Here is a 26665-nt window from a genome sequence, read left to right on the forward strand (position 1 = left end):
ACACAGAAACACACTTACACCAAGTAACACAGACATACACTGACACCAAGTCACAAAGACACACACTGACACCCAGTAACAAAGACATACACTGACACCAAGTCACAAAGACATACACTGATACCCAGTATCAGAGAAACACACTTACACCAAGTAACAAAGACATACACTGACACCAAGTCACAAAGACACACACTGACACCCAGTAACAAAGACATACACTGACACCAAGTCACAAAGACATACACTGATACCCAGGAACACAGACACACACTGACACCCAGTAACACAGACACACACTGACACCCAGTAAAAAAGACATACACTGATACAGAGTAACACAGACATACACTGACAACAAGTAACACAGACACGCACTGACACCCAGTAACAAAGACATACACTGACACCGAGTCACAAAGACATACACTGACACCAAGTAACAAAGACAGACACTGATACCCAGTAACACAGACACACACTTACACCAAGTAACAAAGGCAGACACTTACACCAAGCAGCAAAGACATACACTGATACCCAGTAACACAGACACACACTTACACCAAGTAACAAAGACAGACACTGATACCCAGTAACACAGACACACACTTACACAAAGTAACAAAGACATACACTTACACCAAGTAACACAGACATACACTGACACCAAGTATTTTGACATACACTTACACCAAGTAACAAAGACATACACTGACACCCAGTAACAAAGACATACACTGACACAAAGTCACAAACACATACACTGACACCAAGTAACAAAGACATACACTTACACCAAGTAACAAAGACATACACTGATACCCAGTAACACAGACACACACTGACACCCAGTTAGAAACACACACTGACCCCCAGAAACACAGACACACACTGACCCCCAGTAACACAGACATACACTGACACCAAGTCACAAAGAAACACACTGACACTCAGTAACAAAGACATACACTGACACCAAGTCACAAAGACATACACTGATACACAGACACACACTAATAACAAGTAACACAGACATTCACTGACACCAAGTCACAAAGACAGGCACTGATACCCAGGAACACAGACACACACTGACACCCAGTAACAAAGACATACACTGACACCAAGTCGCAAAGACATACACTGATACCCAGTAACACAGACACACACTGACACCCAGTAACAAAGACATACACTGATACCAAGTCACAAAGACAGACACTGATACCCAGTAACACAGACACACACTGACACCAAGTAACAAAGACATACACTGACACCAAGTAACAAAGACATACACTTACACCAAGTAACAAAGACACACACTTACACCAAGGAACACAGACATACACTGACACCAAGTAACAAAGACATACAATTACACCAAGTAAAAAAGACAGACAATTACACCAAGTAACAAAGACATACACTTGCACCAAGTATTTTGACATACACTGACACCAAGTAACAAAGACATACACTGATACCCAGTAACACAGACACACACTGACACCCAGTAACAAAGACATACACTGATACCAAGTCACAAAGACATTCAATGATACCCAGTAACACAGACACACACTGACACCCAGTAACAAAGACATATACTGATACCAAGTCACAGAGACATACACTGATACCCAGTAACACAGACACACACTGACACCAAGTAACAATGACATACACTGACACCAAGTAACAAAGACATACACTTGCACCAAGCAACAAAGACACACACTTACACCAAGGAACAAAGACATACACTGATACCCAGTAACACAGACACACACTTACACCAAGTAACAAAGACAGACGCTGATACCCAGTAACACAGGCACACACTGACACCCAGTAACAAAGACATACACTGATACTAAGTCACAAAGACATACACTGATACCCAGTAACACAGACACACACTGACACCAAGTAACAAAGACATACACTGATACCAAGTCACAAAGACATACACTGATACCCAGAAACACAGACACACACTGACACCCAGTAACAAAGACATACACGGATACTAGGTCACAAAGACATACACTGATACCCAGAAACACAGACACACACTGACACCCAGTAACAAAGACATACACTGATACCAAGACACAAAGACATACACTGATACCCAGTAACACAGACACACACTGACACCAAGTAACAAAGACATACACTTACACCAAGTAACAAAGACACACACTTACACCAAGGTCCACAGACATACACTGACACCAAGTAACAAAGACATACACTTACACCAAGTAACAAAGACAGACAATTACACCAAGTAACAAAGACATACACTTACACCAAGTATTTTGACATACACTGACACCAAGTAACAAAGACATACACTGATACCCAGTAACACAGACACACACTGACACCCAGTTAGAAACACACACTGACCCCCAGAAACACAGACACACACTGACCCCCAGTAACACAGACATACACTGACACCAAGTCACAAAGAAACACACTGACACTCAGTAACAAAGACATACACTGACACCAAGTCACAAAGACATACACTGATACACAGACACACACTAATAACAAGTAACACAGACATTCACTGACACCAAGTCACAAAGACAGGCACTGATACCCAGGAACACAGACACACACTGACACCCAGTAACAAAGACATACACTGACACCAAGTCGCAAAGACATACACTGATACCCAGTAACACAGACACACACTGACACCCAGTAACAAAGACATACACTGATACCAAGTCACAAAGACAGACACTGATACCCAGTAACACAGGCACACACTGACACCAAGTAACAAAGACATACACTGACACCAAGTAACAAAGACATACACTTACACCAAGTAACAAAGACACACACTTACACCAAGGAACACAGACATACACTGACACCAAGTAACAAAGACATACAATTACACCAAGTAAAAAAGACAGACAATTACACCAAGTAACAAAGACATACACTTGCACCAAGTATTTTGACATACACTGACACCAAGTAACAAAGACATACACTGATACCCAGTAACACAGACACACACTGACACCCAGTAACAAAGACATACACTGATACCAAGTCACAAAGACATTCAATGATACCCAGTAACACAGACACACACTGACACCCAGTAACAAAGACATATACTGATACCAAGTCACAGAGACATACACTGATACCCAGTAACACAGACACACACTGACACCAAGTAACAATGACATACACTGACACCAAGTAACAAAGACATACACTTGCACCAAGCAACAAAGACACACACTTACACCAAGGAACAAAGACATACACTGATACCCAGTAACACAGACACACACTTACACCAAGTAACAAAGACAGACGCTGATACCCAGTAACACAGGCACACACTGACACCCAGTAACAAAGACATACACTGATACTAAGTCACAAAGACATACACTGATACCCAGTAACACAGACACACACTGACACCAAGTAACAAAGACATACACTGATACCAAGTCACAAAGACATACACTGATACCCAGAAACACAGACACACACTGACACCCAGTAACAAAGACATACACGGATACTAGGTCACAAAGACATACACTGATACCCAGAAACACAGACACACACTGACACCCAGTAACAAAGACATACACTGATACCAAGACACAAAGACATACACTGATACCCAGTAACACAGACACACACTGACACCAAGTAACAAAGACATACACTTACACCAAGTAACAAAGACACACACTTACACCAAGGTCCACAGACATACACTGACACCAAGTAACAAAGACATACACTTACACCAAGTAACAAAGACAGACAATTACACCAAGTAACAAAGACATACACTTACACCAAGTATTTTGACATACACTGACACCAAGTAACAAAGACATACACTGATACCCAGTAACACAGACACACACTTACATCAAGTAACAAAGACATACACTGACACCAAGTCACAAAGACACACACTGACACCCAGTAACAAAGACATACACGGACACCAAGTAACAAAGACAGACACTGATACCAAGTAACACAGACACTCACTTACACCACGTAACAAAGACATACACTGACACCAAGTCACAAAGACACACACTGACACCCAGTAACAAAGACATACACTGGCACCAAGTCACAAAGACATACACTGATACCCAGTAACAAAGACATACACTGATAACCAGTAACACAGACACACACTTACACCTAGTAACAAAGACACACACTGATACCCAGTAACACAGACACACACTTACACCAATTAACAAACACACACACTGACACCCAGTAACTAAGACATACACTGACACCAAGTCGCAAAGACATACACTGATACCCAGTAACACAGACACACACTGACACCCAGTAACAAGGACATACACTGATACCAAGTCACAGAGACATACACTGATACCCAGTAACACAGACACACACTGACACCAAGTAACAAAGACATACACTGACACCAAGTAACAAAGACATACACTTGCACCAAGCAACAAAGACACACACTTACACCAAGGAACAAAGACATACACTGATACCCAGTAACACAGACAGACACTTACACCAAGCAACAAAGACAGACGCTGATACCCAGTAACACAGGCACACACTGACACCCAGTAACAAAGACATACACTGATACTAAGTCACAAAGACATACACTGATACCCAGTAACACAGACACACACTGACACCAAGTAACAAAGACATACACTGATACCAAGTCACAAAGACATACACTGATACCCAGTAACACAGACACACACTGACACCCAGTAACAAAGACATACACTGATACTAGGTCACAAAGACATACACTGATACCCAGTAACACAGACACACTCTGACACCCAGTAACAAAGACATACACTGATACTAGGTCACAAAGACATACACTGATACCCAGAAACACAGACACACACTGACACCAAGTAACAAAGACATACACTTACACCAAGTAACAAAGACACACACTTACACCAAGGAACACAGACATACACTGACACCAAGTAACAAAGACATACACTTACAACAAGTAAAAAAGACAGACAATTACACCAAGTAACAAAGACATACACTTACACCATTTATTTTGACATACACTGACACCAATTAACAAAGACATACACTGATACCCAGTAAAACAGACACACACTGACACCCAGTAACAAAGACATACACTGATACCAAGTCACAAAGACATACACCGATACCCAGTAACACAGACACACACTGAAACCCAGTAACAAAGACATACACTGATACCAAGACACAAAGACATACACTGATACCCAGTAACACAGACACACACTGACACCAAGTAACAAAGACATACACTTACACCAAGTCACAAAGACACACACTGACACCCAGTAACAAAGACATACACTGACACCAAGTCACAAAGACATACACTGATACCCAGGAACACAGACACACACTGACACCCAGTAACACAGACACACACTGACACCCAGTAAAAAAGACATACACTGATACAGAGTAACACAGACATACACTGACAACAAGTAACACAGACACGCACTGACACCCAGTAACAAAGACATACACTGACACCGAGTCACAAAGACATACACTGACACCAAGTAACAAAGACAGACACTGATACCCAGTAACACAGACACACACTTACACCAAGTAACAAAGGCAGACACTTACACCAAGCAGCAAAGACATACACTGATACCCAGTAACACAGACACACACTTACACCAAGTAACAAAGACAGACACTGATACCCAGTAACACAGACACACACTTACACAAAGTAACAAAGACATACACTTACACCAAGTAACACAGACATACACTGACACCAAGTATTTTGACATACACTTACACCAAGTAACAAAGACATACACTGACACCCAGTAACAAAGACATACACTGACACAAAGTCACAAACACATACACTGACACCAAGTAACAAAGACATACACTTACACCAAGTAACAAAGACATACACTGATACCCAGTAACACAGACACACACTGACACCCAGTTAGAAACACACACTGACCCCCAGAAACACAGACACACACTGACCCCCAGTAACACAGACATACACTGACACCAAGTCACAAAGAAACACACTGACACTCAGTAACAAAGACATACACTGACACCAAGTCACAAAGACATACACTGATACACAGACACACACTAATAACAAGTAACACAGACATTCACTGACACCAAGTCACAAAGACAGGCACTGATACCCAGGAACACAGACACACACTGACACCCAGTAACAAAGACATACACTGACACCAAGTCGCAAAGACATACACTGATACCCAGTAACACAGACACACACTGACACCCAGTAACAAAGACATACACTGATACCAAGTCACAAAGACAGACACTGATACCCAGTAACACAGACACACACTGACACCAAGTAACAAAGACATACACTGACACCAAGTAACAAAGACATACACTTACACCAAGTAACAAAGACACACACTTACACCAAGGAACACAGACATACACTGACACCAAGTAACAAAGACATACAATTACACCAAGTAAAAAAGACAGACAATTACACCAAGTAACAAAGACATACACTTGCACCAAGTATTTTGACATACACTGACACCAAGTAACAAAGACATACACTGATACCCAGTAACACAGACACACACTGACACCCAGTAACAAAGACATACACTGATACCAAGTCACAAAGACATTCAATGATACCCAGTAACACAGACACACACTGACACCCAGTAACAAAGACATATACTGATACCAAGTCACAGAGACATACACTGATACCCAGTAACACAGACACACACTGACACCAAGTAACAATGACATACACTGACACCAAGTAACAAAGACATACACTTGCACCAAGCAACAAAGACACACACTTACACCAAGGAACAAAGACATACACTGATACCCAGTAACACAGACACACACTTACACCAAGTAACAAAGACAGACGCTGATACCCAGTAACACAGGCACACACTGACACCCAGTAACAAAGACATACACTGATACTAAGTCACAAAGACATACACTGATACCCAGTAACACAGACACACACTGACACCAAGTAACAAAGACATACACTGATACCAAGTCACAAAGACATACACTGATACCCAGAAACACAGACACACACTGACACCCAGTAACAAAGACATACACGGATACTAGGTCACAAAGACATACACTGATACCCAGAAACACAGACACACACTGACACCCAGTAACAAAGACATACACTGATACCAAGACACAAAGACATACACTGATACCCAGTAACACAGACACACACTGACACCAAGTAACAAAGACATACACTTACACCAAGTAACAAAGACACACACTTACACCAAGGTCCACAGACATACACTGACACCAAGTAACAAAGACATACACTTACACCAAGTAACAAAGACAGACAATTACACCAAGTAACAAAGACATACACTTACACCAAGTATTTTGACATACACTGACACCAAGGAACAAAGACATACACTGATACCCAGTAACACAGACACACACTGACACCCAGTTAGAAACACACACTGACCCCCAGAAACACAGACACACACTGACCCCCAGTAACACAGACATACACTGACACCAAGTCACAAAGAAACACACTGACACTCAGTAACAAAGACATACACTGACACCAAGTCACAAAGACATACACTGATACACAGACACACACTAATAACAAGTAACACAGACATTCACTGACACCAAGTCACAAAGACAGGCACTGATACCCAGGAACACAGACACACACTGACACCCAGTAACAAAGACATACACTGACACCAAGTCGCAAAGACATACACTGATACCCAGTAACACAGACACACACTGACACCCAGTAACAAAGACATACACTGATACCAAGTCACAAAGACATACACTGATACCCAGAAACACAGACACACACTGACACCCAGTAACAAAGACATACACGGATACTAGGTCACAAAGACATACACTGATACCCAGAAACACAGACACACACTGACACCCAGTAACAAAGACATACACTGATACCAAGACACAAAGACATACACTGATACCCAGTAACACAGACACACACTGACACCAAGTAACAAAGACATACACTTACACCAAGTAACAAAGACACACACTTACACCAAGGTCCACAGACATACACTGACACCAAGTAACAAAGACATACACTTACACCAAGTAACAAAGACAGACAATTACACCAAGTAACAAAGACATACACTTACACCAAGTATTTTGACATACACTGACACCAAGTAACAAAGACATACACTGATACCCAGTAACACAGACACACACTTACATCAAGTAACAAAGACATACACTGACACCAAGTCACAAAGACACACACTGACACCCAGTAACAAAGACATACACGGACACCAAGTAACAAAGACAGACACTGATACCAAGTAACACAGACACTCACTTACACCAAGTAACAAAGACATACACTGACACCAAGTCACAAAGACACACACTGACACCCAGTAACAAAGACATACACTGGCACCAAGTCACAAAGACATACACTGATACCCAGTAACAAAGACATACACTGATAACCAGTAACACAGACACACACTTACACCTAGTAACAAAGACACACACTGATACCCAGTAACACAGACACACACTTACACCAATTAACAAACACACACACTGACACCCAGTAACTAAGACATACACTGACACCAAGTCGCAAAGACATACACTGATACCCAGTAACACAGACACACACTGACACCCAGTAACAAGGACATACACTGATACCAAGTCACAGAGACATACACTGATACCCAGTAACACAGACACACACTGACACCAAGTAACAAAGACATACACTGACACCAAGTAACAAAGACATACACTTGCACCAAGCAACAAAGACACACACTTACACCAAGGAACAAAGACATACACTGATACCCAGTAACACAGACAGACACTTACACCAAGCAACAAAGACAGACGCTGATACCCAGTAACACAGGCACACACTGACACCCAGTAACAAAGACATACACTGATACTAAGTCACAAAGACATACACTGATACCCAGTAACACAGACACACACTGACACCAAGTAACAAAGACATACACTGATACCAAGTCACAAAGACATACACTGATACCCAGTAACACAGACACACACTGACACCCAGTAACAAAGACATACACTGATACTAGGTCACAAAGACATACACTGATACCCAGTAACACAGACACACTCTGACACCCAGTAACAAAGACATACACTGATACTAGGTCACAAAGACATACACTGATACCCAGAAACACAGACACACACTGACACCAAGTAACAAAGACATACACTTACACCAAGTAACAAAGACACACACTTACACCAAGGAACACAGACATACACTGACACCAAGTAACAAAGACATACACTTACAACAAGTAAAAAAGACAGACAATTACACCAAGTAACAAAGACATACACTTACACCATTTATTTTGACATACACTGACACCAATTAACAAAGACATACACTGATACCCAGTAAAACAGACACACACTGACACCCAGTAACAAAGACATACACTGATACCAAGTCACAAAGACATACACCGATACCCAGTAACACAGACACACACTGAAACCCAGTAACAAAGACATACACTGATACCAAGACACAAAGACATACACTGATACCCAGTAACACAGACACACACTGACACCAAGTAACAAAGACATACACTTACACCAAGTAACAAAGACACACACTTACACCAAGGACCACAGACATACACTGACACCAAGTAACAAAGACATACACTTACACCAAGTAACAAAGACAGACAATTACACCAAGTAACAAAGACATACACTTACACCAAGTATTTTGACATACACTGACACCAAGTAACAAAGACATACACTGATACCCAGTAACACAGACACACACTTACATCAAGTAACAAAGACATACACTGACACCAAGTCACAAAGACACACACTGACACCTAGTAACAAAGACATACAGGGACACCAAGTAACAAAGACAGACACTGATACCCAGTAACACAGACACACACTTACACCAAGTAACAAAGACATACACTGACACCAAGTCACAAAGGCACACACTGACACCCAGTAACAAAGACATACACTGGCACCAAGTCACAAAGACATACACTGATACCCAGTAACAAAGACATACACTGATAACCAGTAACACAGACACACACTTACACCAAGTAACAAAGACACACACTGATACCCAGTAACACAGACACACACTTACACCAATTAACAAACACACACACTGACACCCAGTAACAAAGTCATGCACTGACACCCAGTAACACAGACACACACGGACACCAAGAAACAAAGACACACACTTACACCAAGTAACACAGACACACACTGACAGCCAGTAAGACAAACAAACACACGTCCACCCAGTAACACAGGCACACACTGACACCAAGTAACAAAGACATGCACTGACACCCAGTAACACAGATACACACTGGGCGGCACAGTGGCGCAGTTGTTAGCATTGCAGCCTCACAGCTCCAGGGACCCGGGTTCGATTCTGGTTACTGCCTGTGCGGAGTTTGCAAGTTCTCCCTGTGTCTGCGTGGGTTTCCTCCGGGTGCTCCGGTTTCCTCCCACATGCCAAAGACTTGCAGGTTGGTAGGTTAATTGGCCATTATAAATTGCCCCTAGTATAGGTAGGTGGTAGCTAAATATACATGGACCGGTGGGGATGTTATTGGAATATGGGATTCGTGTAGGATTAGTATAAATGGTTGGTTGATGGTCGGCACAGACTCGGTGGGCTGAAGGGCCTGTTTCAGTGCTGTATCTCTAAACTAAATACTGACACCAAGTAACAAAGACATACACTTACACCGAGTAACACATACACTTACACCAAGTATTTTGACATACACTGACACCAAGTAACAAAGACATACACTGACACCAACTAACACAGACACACACTGACACCCAGTAACAAAGACATACACTAACACCGAGTAACAAAGACATACAATGACACCCAGTTAAAAAGACATACACTGACACCCAGTCACAAACACATACACTGACACCAAGTAACAAAGACATACACTTACACCAAGTAACAAAGACATGCACTGATACCCAGTAACACACAAACAAACTGACACCAAGTCACAAACACATACACTGACACCAAGCAACACAGACACACACTGACACCAAGTAACAAAGACACACACTAACACGGAGTAACACAGACATACACTTACACCAAGTTTTTTGACATACACTTACACCAAGTAACAATGACATACACTGACACCCAGTAAAAAAGACATACACTGACACCCAGTCAGAAACACAAACTGACCCCCAGTAACACAGACACATACTGACCCCCCGTAACACAGACATACACTGGCACCAAGTCACAAAGACACACGCTAACACCCAGTAACAAAGACATACACTGACACCAAGTCACAAAGACATACACTGATACCCAGGAACACAGACACACACTGAAACCCAGTAACAAAGACATACACTGATACCAAGTCACAAAGACATACACTGATACCCAGTAACACAGACATACACTAACATCAAGTCACAGGGACATACACTGATACCCAGGAACACAGACACACACTGAAACCCAGTAACAAAGACATACACTGATACCAAGTCAGAAACACAAACTGACCCCCAGTAACACAGACACATACTGACCCCCCGTAACACAGACATACACTGGCACCAAGTCACAAAGACACACGCTAACACCCAGTAACAAAGACATACACTGACACCAAGTCACAAAGACATACACTGATACCCAGTAACACAGACACACACTGACACCCAGTAACAAAGACATACACTGATACTAAGTCACAAAGACATACACTGATACCCAGTAACACAGACACACGCTGACACCAATTAACAAAGACATACACTGACACCAAGTAACAAAGACATACACTTATACCAAGTAAAAAAGACAGACAATTACACCAAGTAACAAAGACATACACTTACACCAAGTAACACAGACATACACTGACACCAAGTAACAAAGACATGCACTGATACCCAGGAACACATACACACACTGACACCCAGTAACAAAGACATACACTGATACCAAGTCACAAAGACACACACTGACACCCAGTAACACAGACACACACTGACACCAAGTAACAAAGACATACACTTACACCAAGTAACAAAGACATACACTTACACCAAGGAACACAGACATACACTGACACCAAGTAACAAAGACATACAATTACACCAAGTAAAAAAGACAGACAATTACACCAAGTAACAAAGACATACACTTGCACCAAGTATTTTGACATACACTGATACCAAGTCACGGAGACAAACAATGATACCCAGTAACACAGACACACACTGACACCCAGTAACAAAGACATACACTGATACCAAGTCACGGAGACATACACTGATACCCAATAACACAGACACACACTGACACCAAGTAACAAAGACATACACTGACACCAAGCAACAAAGACACACACTTACACCAAGGAACAAAGACATACACTGATACCCAGTAACACAGACAGACACTTACACCAAGTAACAAAGACATACACTGATACCCAGTAACACAGACACACACTGACACCAAGTAACAAAGACATACACTGATACCAAGTCACAAAGACATACACTGATACCCAGTAACACAGACACACACTGACACACAGTAACAAAGACATACACTGATACTAAGTAACAAAGACATACACTGATACCCAGAAACACAGACACACACTGACACCAAGTAACAAAGACATACACTGACACCAAGTAACAAAGACATACACTTACACCAAGTAACAAAGACACACACTTACACCAAGGAACACAGACATACACTGACACCAAGTAACAAAGACATACACTTACAACAAGTAAAAAAGACAGACAATTACACCAAGTAACAAAGACATACACTTACACCAAGTATTTTGACATACACTGACACCAAGTAACAAAGACATACACTGATACCCAGTAAAACAGACACACACTGACACCCAGTAACAAAGACATACACTGATACCAAGTCACAAAGACATACACTGATACCCAGTAACACAGACACACACTGACACCCAGTAACAAAGACATACACTGATACCAAGACACAAAGACATACACTGATACCCAGTATTACAGACACACACTGACATCAAGTAACAAAGACATACACTGACACCAAGTAACAAAGACACACACTGACACCCAGTAACAAAGACAGACACTGACACTAAGTCACAAAGACATACACTGATACCCAGAAACACAGACACACACTGACACCAAGTAACAAAGACATACACTGACACCAAGTAACAAAGACATACACTTACACCAAGTAACAAAGACACACACTTACACCAAGGAACACAGACATACACTGACACCAAGTAACAAAGACATACACTTACAACAAGTAAAAAAGACAGACAATTACACCAAGTAACAAAGACATACACTTACACCAAGTATTTTGACATACACTGACACCAAGTAACAAAGACATACACTGATACCCAGTAAAACAGACACACACTGGCACCCAGTAACAAAGACATAGACTGACACCAAGTAACAAAGACATACACTTACACCAAGTAACAAAGACACACACTTACACCAAGGACCACAGACATACACTGACACCAAGTAACAAAGACATACACTTACACCAAGTAACAAAGACAGACAATTACACCAAGTAACAAAGACATACACTTACACCAAGTATTTTGACATACACTGACACCAAGTCACATAGACACACACTGATACCCAGTAACAAAGACATACACTGATAACCAGTAACAAAGACATACACTGATAACCAGTAACACAGACACACACTGACACCAAGTCACAAAGACACACACTGATACCCAGTAACAAAGACATACACTGATAACCAGTAACAAAGACATACACTGACACCCAGTAACAAAGACATGCACTGACACCCAGTAACACAGACACACACGGACACCAAGTAACAAAGACACACACTTACACCAAGTAACAAAGACATACACTGACACCAAGTCACAAAGACACACACTGACACCAAGTAACAAAGACATACACTGGCACCAAGTCACAAAGACATACACTCATACCCAGTAACAAAGACATACACTGATAACCAGTAACACAGACACACACTTACACCAAGTAACAAAGACACACACTGATACCCAGTAACACAGACACACACTTACACCAATTAACAAACACATACACTGACACCCAGTAACAAAGACATGCACTGACACCCAGTAACACAGACACACACGGACACCAAGTAACAAAGACACACACTTACACCAAGTAACAGAGACACACACTGACAGCCAGTAAGACAAACAAACACACTTACACCCAGTAACACAGGCACACAGTGACACCAAGTAACAAAGACATACACTGATACCCAGGAACACAGACACACACTTACACCAAGTAACACAGAAATACACTGACACCCAGTAACACTGACACACACTGCCACCCAGTAACAAAGACATACACTGGCACCAAGTCACAAAGACATACACTGATACCAAGACACAACGACATACACTGATACCCAGTAACACAGACATACACTGAAACCAAGGAACAAAGACTTACACTGACACCAAGTAACAAAGACATACATGGACACCAAGTAACAAAGACAGACACTGATACCCAGTAACACAGACACACACTTACACCAAGTAACAAAGACATACACTGACACCAACTCACAAAGACACACACTGACACCCAGTAACAAAGACATACACTGGCACCAAGTCACAAAGACATACACTGATAGCCAGTAACACAGACACACACTAACACCAAGTAACAAAGACACACACTGATACCCAGTAACACAGACACACACTTACACCAATTAACAAACACATACACTGACACCCAGTAACAAAGACATGCACTGACACCCCGTAACACAGACACACACGGACACCCAGTAACAAAGACATACACTGGCACCAAGTCACAAAGACATACACTGATAACCAGTAACACAGACACACACTTACACCAAGTAACAAAGACACACACTGATACCCAGTAACACAGACACACACTTTCACCAATTAACAAACAAATACACTGACACCCAGTAACAAAGACATGCACTGACACCCAGTAACACAGACACACACGGACACCAAGTAACAAAGACACACACTTACACCAAGTAACACAGACACACACTGACAGCCAGTAAGACAAGCAAACACACTTACACCCAGTAACACAGGCACACACTGACACCAAGTCACAAAGACATACACTGATACCCAGGAACACAGACACACACTTACACCAAGTAACACAGAAATACACTGACACCCAGTAACACAGACACACACTGCCACCCAGTAACAAAGACATACACTGGCACCAAGTCACAAAGACATACACTGATAACCAGTAACACAGACACACACTTACACCAAGTAACAAAGACACACACTGATACCCAGTAACACAGACACACACTTTCACCAATTAACAAACAAATACACTGACACCCAGTAACAAAGACATGCACTGACACCCAGTAACACAGACACACACGGACACCAAGTAACAAAGACACACACTTACACCAAGTAACACAGACACACACTGACAGCCAGTAAGACAAGCAAACACACTTACACCCAGTAACACAGGCACACACTGACACCAAGTAACAAAGACATGCACTGACACCCAGTAACACAGATACACACTGGGCGGCAGAGTGGCGCAGTGGTTAGCACTGCAGCCTCACAGCTCCAGGGACCCGGGTTCGATTCTGGTTACTGCCTGTGCGGAGTTTGCAAGTTCTCCCTGTGTCTGCGTGGGTTTTCTCCGGGTGCTCCGGTTTCCTCCCACATGCCAAAGACTTGCAGGTTGGTAGGTTAATTGGCCATTATTAATTGCCCCTAGTATTGGTAGGTGGTAGCTAAATATATAGGGACCGGTGGGGATGTTATTGGAATATGGGATTCGTGTAGGATTAGTATAAATGGTTGGTTGATGGTCGGCACAGACTCGGAGGGCCGAAGGGCCAGTTTCAGTGCTGTATCTCCAAACTAAACTAAAGACAGACACCTAGTGTCACAGACACACACTGACACCCAGTAGCACGCACTGATACACAGTAACACAGACACACACTGACACCAAGTAACAAAGACACATACTTACACCAAGTAACACAGACATACACTGACACCAAGTAACACAGACACACACTTACACCAAGTAACAAAGACATACACTGACACCCAGTTAAAAAGACATACACTGACACCAAGTCACAAACACATACACTGACACCAAGTAACAAAGTCATACACTTACACCAAGTAACAAAGACATACACTGATACCCAGAAACACAGAAACACACTGACACCACGTCACAAACACATACACTGACACCAAGTAACAAAGACACACACTAACACTGAGTAACACAGACATACACTTACAGCAAGTTTTTTGACATACACTTACACCAAGTAACAAAGACATACACTGACACCCAGTAAAAAAGACATACACTGACACCAAGTCACAAACACATACACTGACACCAAGTAACAAAGACATACACTTACACCAAGTAACAAAGACATGCACTGATACCCAGTAACACAGACACACACTGACACCCAGTCAGAAACACACACTGACCCCCAGTAACACAGACACATACTGACCCCCCGTAACACAGACATACACTGACACCAAGTCACAAAGACACACACTGACACCCAGTAACAAAGACATGCACTGACACCAAGTCACAAAGACATACACTGATACCCAGGAACACAGACACACACTGAAACCCAGTAACAAAGACATACACTGATACCAAGTCACAAAGACATGCACTGACACCCAGTAACACAGACATACACTGACATCAAGTCACAAGGACATACACTGATACCCAGGAACACAGACACACACTGAAACCCAGTAACAAAGACATACACTGATACCAAGTCACAAAGACATACACTGATACGCAGTAACACAGACACACACTGACACCCAGTAACAAAGACATACACTGACACCAAGTCACAAAGACACACACTGACACCCAGTAACAAAGACATACACTGACACCAAGTCACAAAGACATGCACTCATACCCAGTAACAAAGACATACACTGATAACCAGTAACACAGACACACACTTACACCAAGTAACAAAGACACACACTGATACCCAGTAACACAGACACACACTTACACCAATTAACAAACACATACACTGACACCCAGTAACAAAGACATGCACTGACACCCAGTAACACAGACACACACGGACACCAAGTAACAAAGACACACACTTACACCAAGTAACAGAGACACACACTGACAGCCAGTAAGACAAACAAACACACTTACACCCAGTAACACAGGCACACAGTGACACCAAGTAACAAAGACATACACTGATACCCAGGAACGCAGACACACACTTACACCAAGTAACACAGAAATACACTGACACCCAGTAACACTGACACACACTGCCACCCAGTAACAAAGACATACACTGGCACCAAGTCACAAAGACATACACTGATACCAAGACACAACGACATACACTGATACCCAGTAACACAGACATACACTGAAACCAAGGAACAAAGACTTACACTGACACCAAGTAACAAAGACATACATGGACACCAAGTAACAAAGACAGACACTGATACCCAGTAACACAGACACACACTTACACCAAGTAACAAAGACATACACTGACACCAAGTCACAAAGACACACATTGACACCCAGTAACAAAGACATACACTGGCACCAAGTCACAAAGACATACACTGATAGCCAGTAACACAGACACACACTAACACCAAGTAACAAAGACACACACTGATACCCAGTAACACAGACACACACTTACACCAAGTAACAAAGACACACACTTACACCAAGTAACACAGACACACACTGACAGCCAGTAAGACAAGCAAACACACTTACACCCAGTAACACAGGCACACACTGACACCAAGTCACAAAGACATACACTGATACCCAGGAACACAGACACACACTTACACCAAGTAACACAGAAATACACTGACACCCAGTAACACAGACACACACTGCCACCCAGTAACAAAGACATACACTGGCACCAAGTCACAAAGACATACACTGATAACCAGTAACACAGACACACACTTACACCAAGTAACAAAGACACACACTGATACCCAGTAACACAGACACACACTTTCACCAATTAACAAACAAATACACTGACACCCAGTAACAAAGACATGCACTGACACCCAGTAACACAGACACACACGGACACCAAGTAACAAAGACACACACTTACACCAAGTAACACAGACACACACTGACAGCCAGTAAGACAAGCAAACACACTTACACCCAGTAACACAGGCACACACTGACACCAAGTAACAAAGACATGCACTGACACCCAGTAACACAGATACACACTGGGCGGCAGAGTGGCGCAGTGGTTAGCACTGCAGCCTCACAGCTCCAGGGACCCGGGTTCGATTCTGGTTACTGCCTGTGCGGAGTTTGCAAGTTCTCCCTGTGTCTGCGTGGGTTTCCTCCGGGTGCTCCGGTTTCCTCCCACATGCCAAAGACTTGCAGGTTGGTAGGTTAATTGGCCATTATTAATTGCCCCTAGTATTGGTAGGTGGTAGCTAAATATATAGGGACCGGTGGGGATGTTATTGGAATATGGGATTCGTGTAGGATTAGTATAAATGGTTGGTTGATGGTCGGCACAGACTCGGAGGGCCGAAGGGCCAGTTTCAGTGTTGTATCTCCAAACTAAACTAAAGACAGACACCTAGTGTCACAGACACACACTGACACCCAGTAGCACGCACTGATACACAGTAACACAGACACACACTGACCCCAAGTAACAAAGACACATACTTACACCAAGTAACACAGACATACACTGACACCAAGTAACACAGACACACACTTACACCAAGTAACAAAGACATACACTGACACCCAGTTAAAAAGACATACACTGACACCAAGTCACAAACACATACACTGACACCAAGTAACAAAGTCATACACTTACACCAAGTAACAAAGACATACACTGATACCCAGTAACACAGAAACACACTGACACCACGTCACAAACACATACACTGACACCAAGTAACAAAGACACACACTAACACTGAGTAACACAGACATACACTTACAGCACGTTTTTTGACATACACTTACACCAAGTAACAAAGACATACACTGACACCCAGTAAAAAAGACATACACTGACACCAAGTCACAAACACATACACTGACACCAAGTAACAAAGACATACACTTACACCAAGTAACAAAGACATGCACTGATACCCAGTAACACAGACACACACTGACACCCAGTCAGAAACACACACTGACCCCCAGTAACACAGACACATACTGACCCCCCGTAACACAGACATACACTGACACCAAGTCACAAAGACACACACTGACACCCAGTAACAAAGACATGCACTGACACCAAGTCACAAAGACATACACTGATACCCAGGAACACAGACACACACTGAAACCCAGTAACAAAGACATACACTGATACCAAGTCACAAAGACATGCACTGACACCCAGTAACACAGACATACACTGACATCAAGTCACAAGGACATACACTGATACCCAGGAACACAGACACACACTGAAACCCAGTAACAAAGACATACACTGATACCAAGTCACAAAGACATACACTGATACGCAGTAACACAGACACACACTGACACCCAGTAACAAAGACATACACTGATACCAAGTCACAAAGACATACACTGATACCCAGTAACACAGACACACACTGACACCAATTTACAAAGACATACACTGACACCAAGTTACAAAGACATAAACTTACACCAAGTAAAAAAGACAGACAATTACACCAAGTAACAAAGACATACACTTACACCAAGTAACACAGACATACACTGACACCAAGTAACAAAGACATGCACTGATACCCAGTAACACAGACACACACTGACACCCAGTAACAAAGACATACACTGATACCAAGTCACAAAGACATGCACTAATACCCAGTAACACGGACACACACTGACAACAAGTAACAAAGACATACACTGACACCAAGTAACAAAGACATACGCTTACACCAAGCAACAGAGACACACACTTACACCAAGGAACACAGACATACACTGACACCAAGTAACAAAGACATACACTTACACCAAGTAAAAAATACAGACAATAACACCAAGTAACAAAGACATACACATACACCAAGTATTTTGACATACACTGACACCAAGTAACAAAGACATACACTGATACCCAGCAGCACAGACACACACTTACACCAAGTAACAAAGACATACACTGATACCCAGTAACACAGGCACACACTGCCACCCAGTAACAAAGACATACACTGATACTAAGTCACAAAGACATACACTGATACCCAGGAACACAGACACACACTGACACCAAGTAACAAAGACATACACTGATACCAATTCACAAAGACGTACACTGATACCCAGTAACACAGACACACACTGACACCCAGTAACAAAGACATACACTGATACTAAGTCACAAAGACATACACTGATACCCAGAAACACAGACACACACTGACACCAAGTAACAAAGACATACACTGACACCAAGTAACAAAGACATACACTTACACCAAGTAACAAAGACACACACTTACACCAAGGAACACAGACATACACTGACACCAAGTAACAAAGACATACACTGACAACAAGTAAAAAAGACAGACAATTACACCAGGTAACAAAGACATACACTTACACCAAGTATTTTGACATACACTGACACCAAGTAACAAAGACATACACTGATACCCAGTAAAACAGACACACACTGACACCCAGTAACAAAGACATACACTGATACCAAGTCACAAAGACATACACTGATACCCAGTAACACAGACACACACTGACACCCAGTAACAAAGACATACACTGATACCAAGACACAAAGACATACACTGATACCCAGTAACACAGACACACACTGACACCAAGGAACAAAGACATACACTGACACCAAGTAACAAAGACATACACTTACACCAAGTCACAAATACACACACTTACACCAAGGACCACAGACATACACTGACACCAAGTAACAAAGACATACACTTACACCAAGTAACAAAGACAGACAATTACACCAAGTAACAAAGACATACACTTACACCAAGTATTTTGACATACACTGACACCAAGTAACAAATACATCCACTGATACCCAGTAACACAGACACACACTTACATCAAGTAACAAAGACACACACTGACACCAAGTCACAAAGACACACACTGACACCCAGTAACAAAGACATACACGGACACCAAGTCACAAAGACAGACACTGATACCCAGTAACACAGACACACACTTCCACCAAGTAACAAAGACATACACTGATACCCAGTAACACAGAAACACACTGACACCAAGTCACAAACACATACACTGACACCAAGTAACACAGACACACACTGACACCAATTTACAAAGACATACACTGACACCAAGTTACAAAGACATACACTTACACCAAGTAAAAAAGACAGACAATTACACCAAGTAACAAAGACATACACTTACACCAAGTTACACAGACATACACTGACACCAAGTAACAAAGACATGCACTGATACCCAGTAACACAGACACACACTGACACCCAGTAACAAAGACATACAATGATACCATGTCACAAAGACATACACTGAATACCCATTAACACAGACACACACTGACACCCAGTAACAAAGACATACACTGATACCAAGTCACAAAGACATGCACTAATACCCAGTAACACGGACACACACTGACACCAAGTAACAAAGACATACACTGACACCAAGTAACAAAGACATACGCTTACACCAAGCAACAGAGACACACACTTACACCAAGGAACACAGACATACACTGACACCAAGTAACAAAGACATACACTTACACCAAGTAAAAAATACAGACAATAACACCAAGTAACAAAGACATACACATACACCAAGTATTTTGACATACACTGACACCAAGTAACAAAGACATACACTGATACCCAGCAGCACAGACACACACTTACACCAAGTAACAAAGACATACACTGATACCCAGTAACACAGGCACACACTGCCACCCAGTAACAAAGACATACACTGATACTAAGTCACAAAGACATACACTGATACCCAGGAACACAGACACACACTGACACCAAGTAACAAAGACATACACTGATACCAATTCACAAAGACGTACACTGATACCCAGTAACACAGACACACACTGACACCCAGTAACAAAGACATACACTGATACTAAGTCACAAAGACATACACTGATACCCAGAAACACAGACACACACTGACACCAAGTAACAAAGACATACACTGACACCAAGTAACAAAGACATACACTTACACCAAGTAACAAAGACACACACTTACACCAAGGAACACAGACATACACTGACACCAAGTAACAAAGACATACACTGACAACAAGTAAAAAAGACAGACAATTACACCAAGTAACAAAGACATACACATACACCAAGTATTTTGACATACACTGACACCAAGTAACAAAGACATACACTGATACCCAGTAAAACAGACACACACTGACACCCAGTAACAAAGACATACACTGATACCAAGTCACAAAGACATACACTGATACCCAGTAACACAGACACACACTGACACCCAGTAACAAAGACATACACTGATACCAAGACACAAAGACATACACTGATACCCAGTAACACAGACACACACTGACACCAAGGAACAAAGACATACACTGACACCAAGTAACAAAGACATACACTTACACCAAGTCACAAATACACACACTTACACCAAGGACCACAGACATACACTGACACCAAGTAACAAAGACATACACTTACACCAAGTAACAAAGACAGACAATTACACCAAGTAACAAAGACATACACTTACACCAAGTATTTTGACATACACTGACACCAAGTAACAAATACATCCACTGATACCCAGTAACACAGACACACACTTACATCAAGTAACAAAGACACACACTGACACCAAGTCACAAAGACACACACTGACACCCAGTAACAAAGACATACACGGACACCAAGTCACAAAGACAGACACTGATACCCAGTAACACAGACACACACTTCCACCAAGTAACAAAGACATACACTGATACCCAGTAACACAGAAACACACTGACACCAAGTCACAAACACATACACTGACACCAAGTAACACAGACACACACTGACACCAATTTACAAAGACATACACTGACACCAAGTTACAAAGACATACACTTACACCAAGTAAAAAAGACAGACAATTACACCAAGTAACAAAGACATACACTTACACCAAGTAACACAGACATACACTGACACCAAGTAACAAAGACATGCACTGATACCCAGTAACACAGACACACACTGACACCCAGTAACAAAGACATACAATGATACCAAGTCACAAAGACATACACTGAATACCCATTAACACAGACACACACTGACACCCAGTAACAAAGACATACACTGATACCAAGTCACAAAGACATGCACTAATACCCAGTAACACGGACACACACTGACACCAAGTAACAAAGACATACACTGACACCAAGTAACAAAGACATACGCTTACACCAAGCAACAGAGACACACACTTACACCAAGGAACACAGACATACACTGACACCAAGTAACAAAGACATACACTTACACCAAGTAAAAAATACAGACAATAACACCAAGTAACAAAGACATACACATACACCAAGTATTTTGACATACACTGACACCAAGTAACAAAGACATACACTGATACCCAGCAGCACAGACACACACTTACACCAAGTAACAAAGACATACACTGATACCCAGTAACACAGGCACACACTGCCACCCAGTAACAAAGACATACACTGATACTAAGTCACAAAGACATACACTGATACCCAGGAACACAGACACACACTGACACCAAGTAACAAAGACATACACTGATACCAATTCACAAAGACGTACACTGATACCCAGTAACACAGACACACACTGACACCCAGTAACAAAGACATACACTGATACTAAGTCACTAAGACATACACTGATACCCAGAAACACAGACACACACTGACACCAAGTAACAAAGACATACACTGACACCAAGTAACAAAGACATACACTTACACCAAGTAACAAAGACACACACTTACACCAAGGAACACAGACATACACTGACACCAAGTAACAAAGACATACACTGACAACAAGTAAAAAAGACAGACAATTACACCAAGTAACAAAGACATACACTTACACCAAGTATTTTGACATACACTGACACCAAGTAACAAAGACATACACTGATACCCAGTAAAACAGACACACACTGACACCCAGTAACAAAGACATACACTGATACCAAGTCGCAAAGACATACACTGATACCCAGTAACACAGACACACACTGACACCCAGTAACAAAGACATACACTGATACCAAGACACAAAGACATACACTGATACCCAGTAACACAGACACACACTGACACCAAGGAACAAAGACATACACTGACACCAAGTAACAAAGACATACACTTACACCAAGTCACAAATACACACACTTACACCAAGGACCACAGACATACACTGACACCAAGTAACAAAGACATACACTTACACCAAGTAACAAAGACAGACAATTACACCAAGTAACAAAGACATACACTTACACCAAGTATTTTGACATACACTGACACCAAGTAACAAATACATCCACTGATACCCAGTAACACAGACACACACTTACATCAAGTAACAAAGACACACACTGACACCAAGTCACAAAGACACACACTGACACCCAGTAACAAAGACATACACGGACACCAAGTCACAAAGACAGACACTGATACCCAGTAACACAGACACACACTTCCACCAAGTAACAAAGACATACACTGATACCCAGTAACACAGAAACACACTGACACCAAGTCACAAACACATACACTGACACCAAGTAACACAGACACACACTGACACCAAGTAACAAAGACACACACTAACACGGAGTAACACAGAAAGACACTTACACCAAGTTTTTTGACATACACTTACACCAAGCAACAAAGACATACACTGACATCCAGTAAAAAAGACATACACTGACACCAAGTCACAAACACATACACTGACACCAAGTAACAGAGACATACACTTACACCAAGTAACAAAGACATGCACTGATACCCAGTAACACAGACACACACTGACACCCAGTCAGAAACACACACTGACCCCCAGTAACACAGACACATACTGACCCCCCGTAACACAGACAGACACTGACACCAAGTCACAAAGACACACACTGACACCCAGTAACAAAGACATACACTGACACCAAGTCACAAAGACATACACTGATACCCAGGAACACAGACACACACTGAAACCCAGTAACAAAGACATACACAGATACCAAGTCACAAAGACATACACTGATACCCAGTAACACAGACATACACTGACATCAAGTCACAATGACATACACTGATACCCATGAACACAGACACACACTGAAACCCAGTAACAAAGACATACACTGATACCAAGTCACAAAGACATACACTGATACCCAGTAACACAGACACACACTGACACCCAGTAACAAAGACATACACTGATACCAAGTCACAAAGACATACACTGATACCCAGTAACACAGACACACACTGACACCCAGTAACAAAGAAATACACTGATACTAAGTCACAAAGACATACACTGATACCCAGTAACACAGACACACACTGACACCAATTAACAAAGACATACACTTACACCAAGTAAAAATGACAGACAATTACACCAAGTAACAAAGACATACACTTACACCAAGTAACACAGACATACACTGACACCAAGTAATAAAGACATGCCCTGATAACCAGTAACACTGACACTCACTGACACCCAGTAACAAAGACATACAATGATACCAAGTCACAAAGACATACACTGAATACCCAGTAACACAGACACACACTGACACCCAGTAACAAAGACATACACTGATACCAAGTCACAAAGACATGCACTGATACCCAGTAACACATACACACACTGACACCAAGTAACAAAGACATACACTGACACCAAGTAACAAAGACACACACTTACACCAAGGACCACAGACATACACTGACACCAAGTAACAAAGACATACACTTACACCAAGTAACAAAGACAGACAATTACACCAAGTAACAAAGACATACACTTACACCAAGTATTTTGACATACAC

Source organism: Heterodontus francisci, chromosome 22 (genome assembly GCF_036365525.1).
Source record: "Heterodontus francisci isolate sHetFra1 chromosome 22, sHetFra1.hap1, whole genome shotgun sequence".
NCBI lineage: Eukaryota > Metazoa > Chordata > Chondrichthyes > Heterodontiformes > Heterodontidae > Heterodontus > Heterodontus francisci.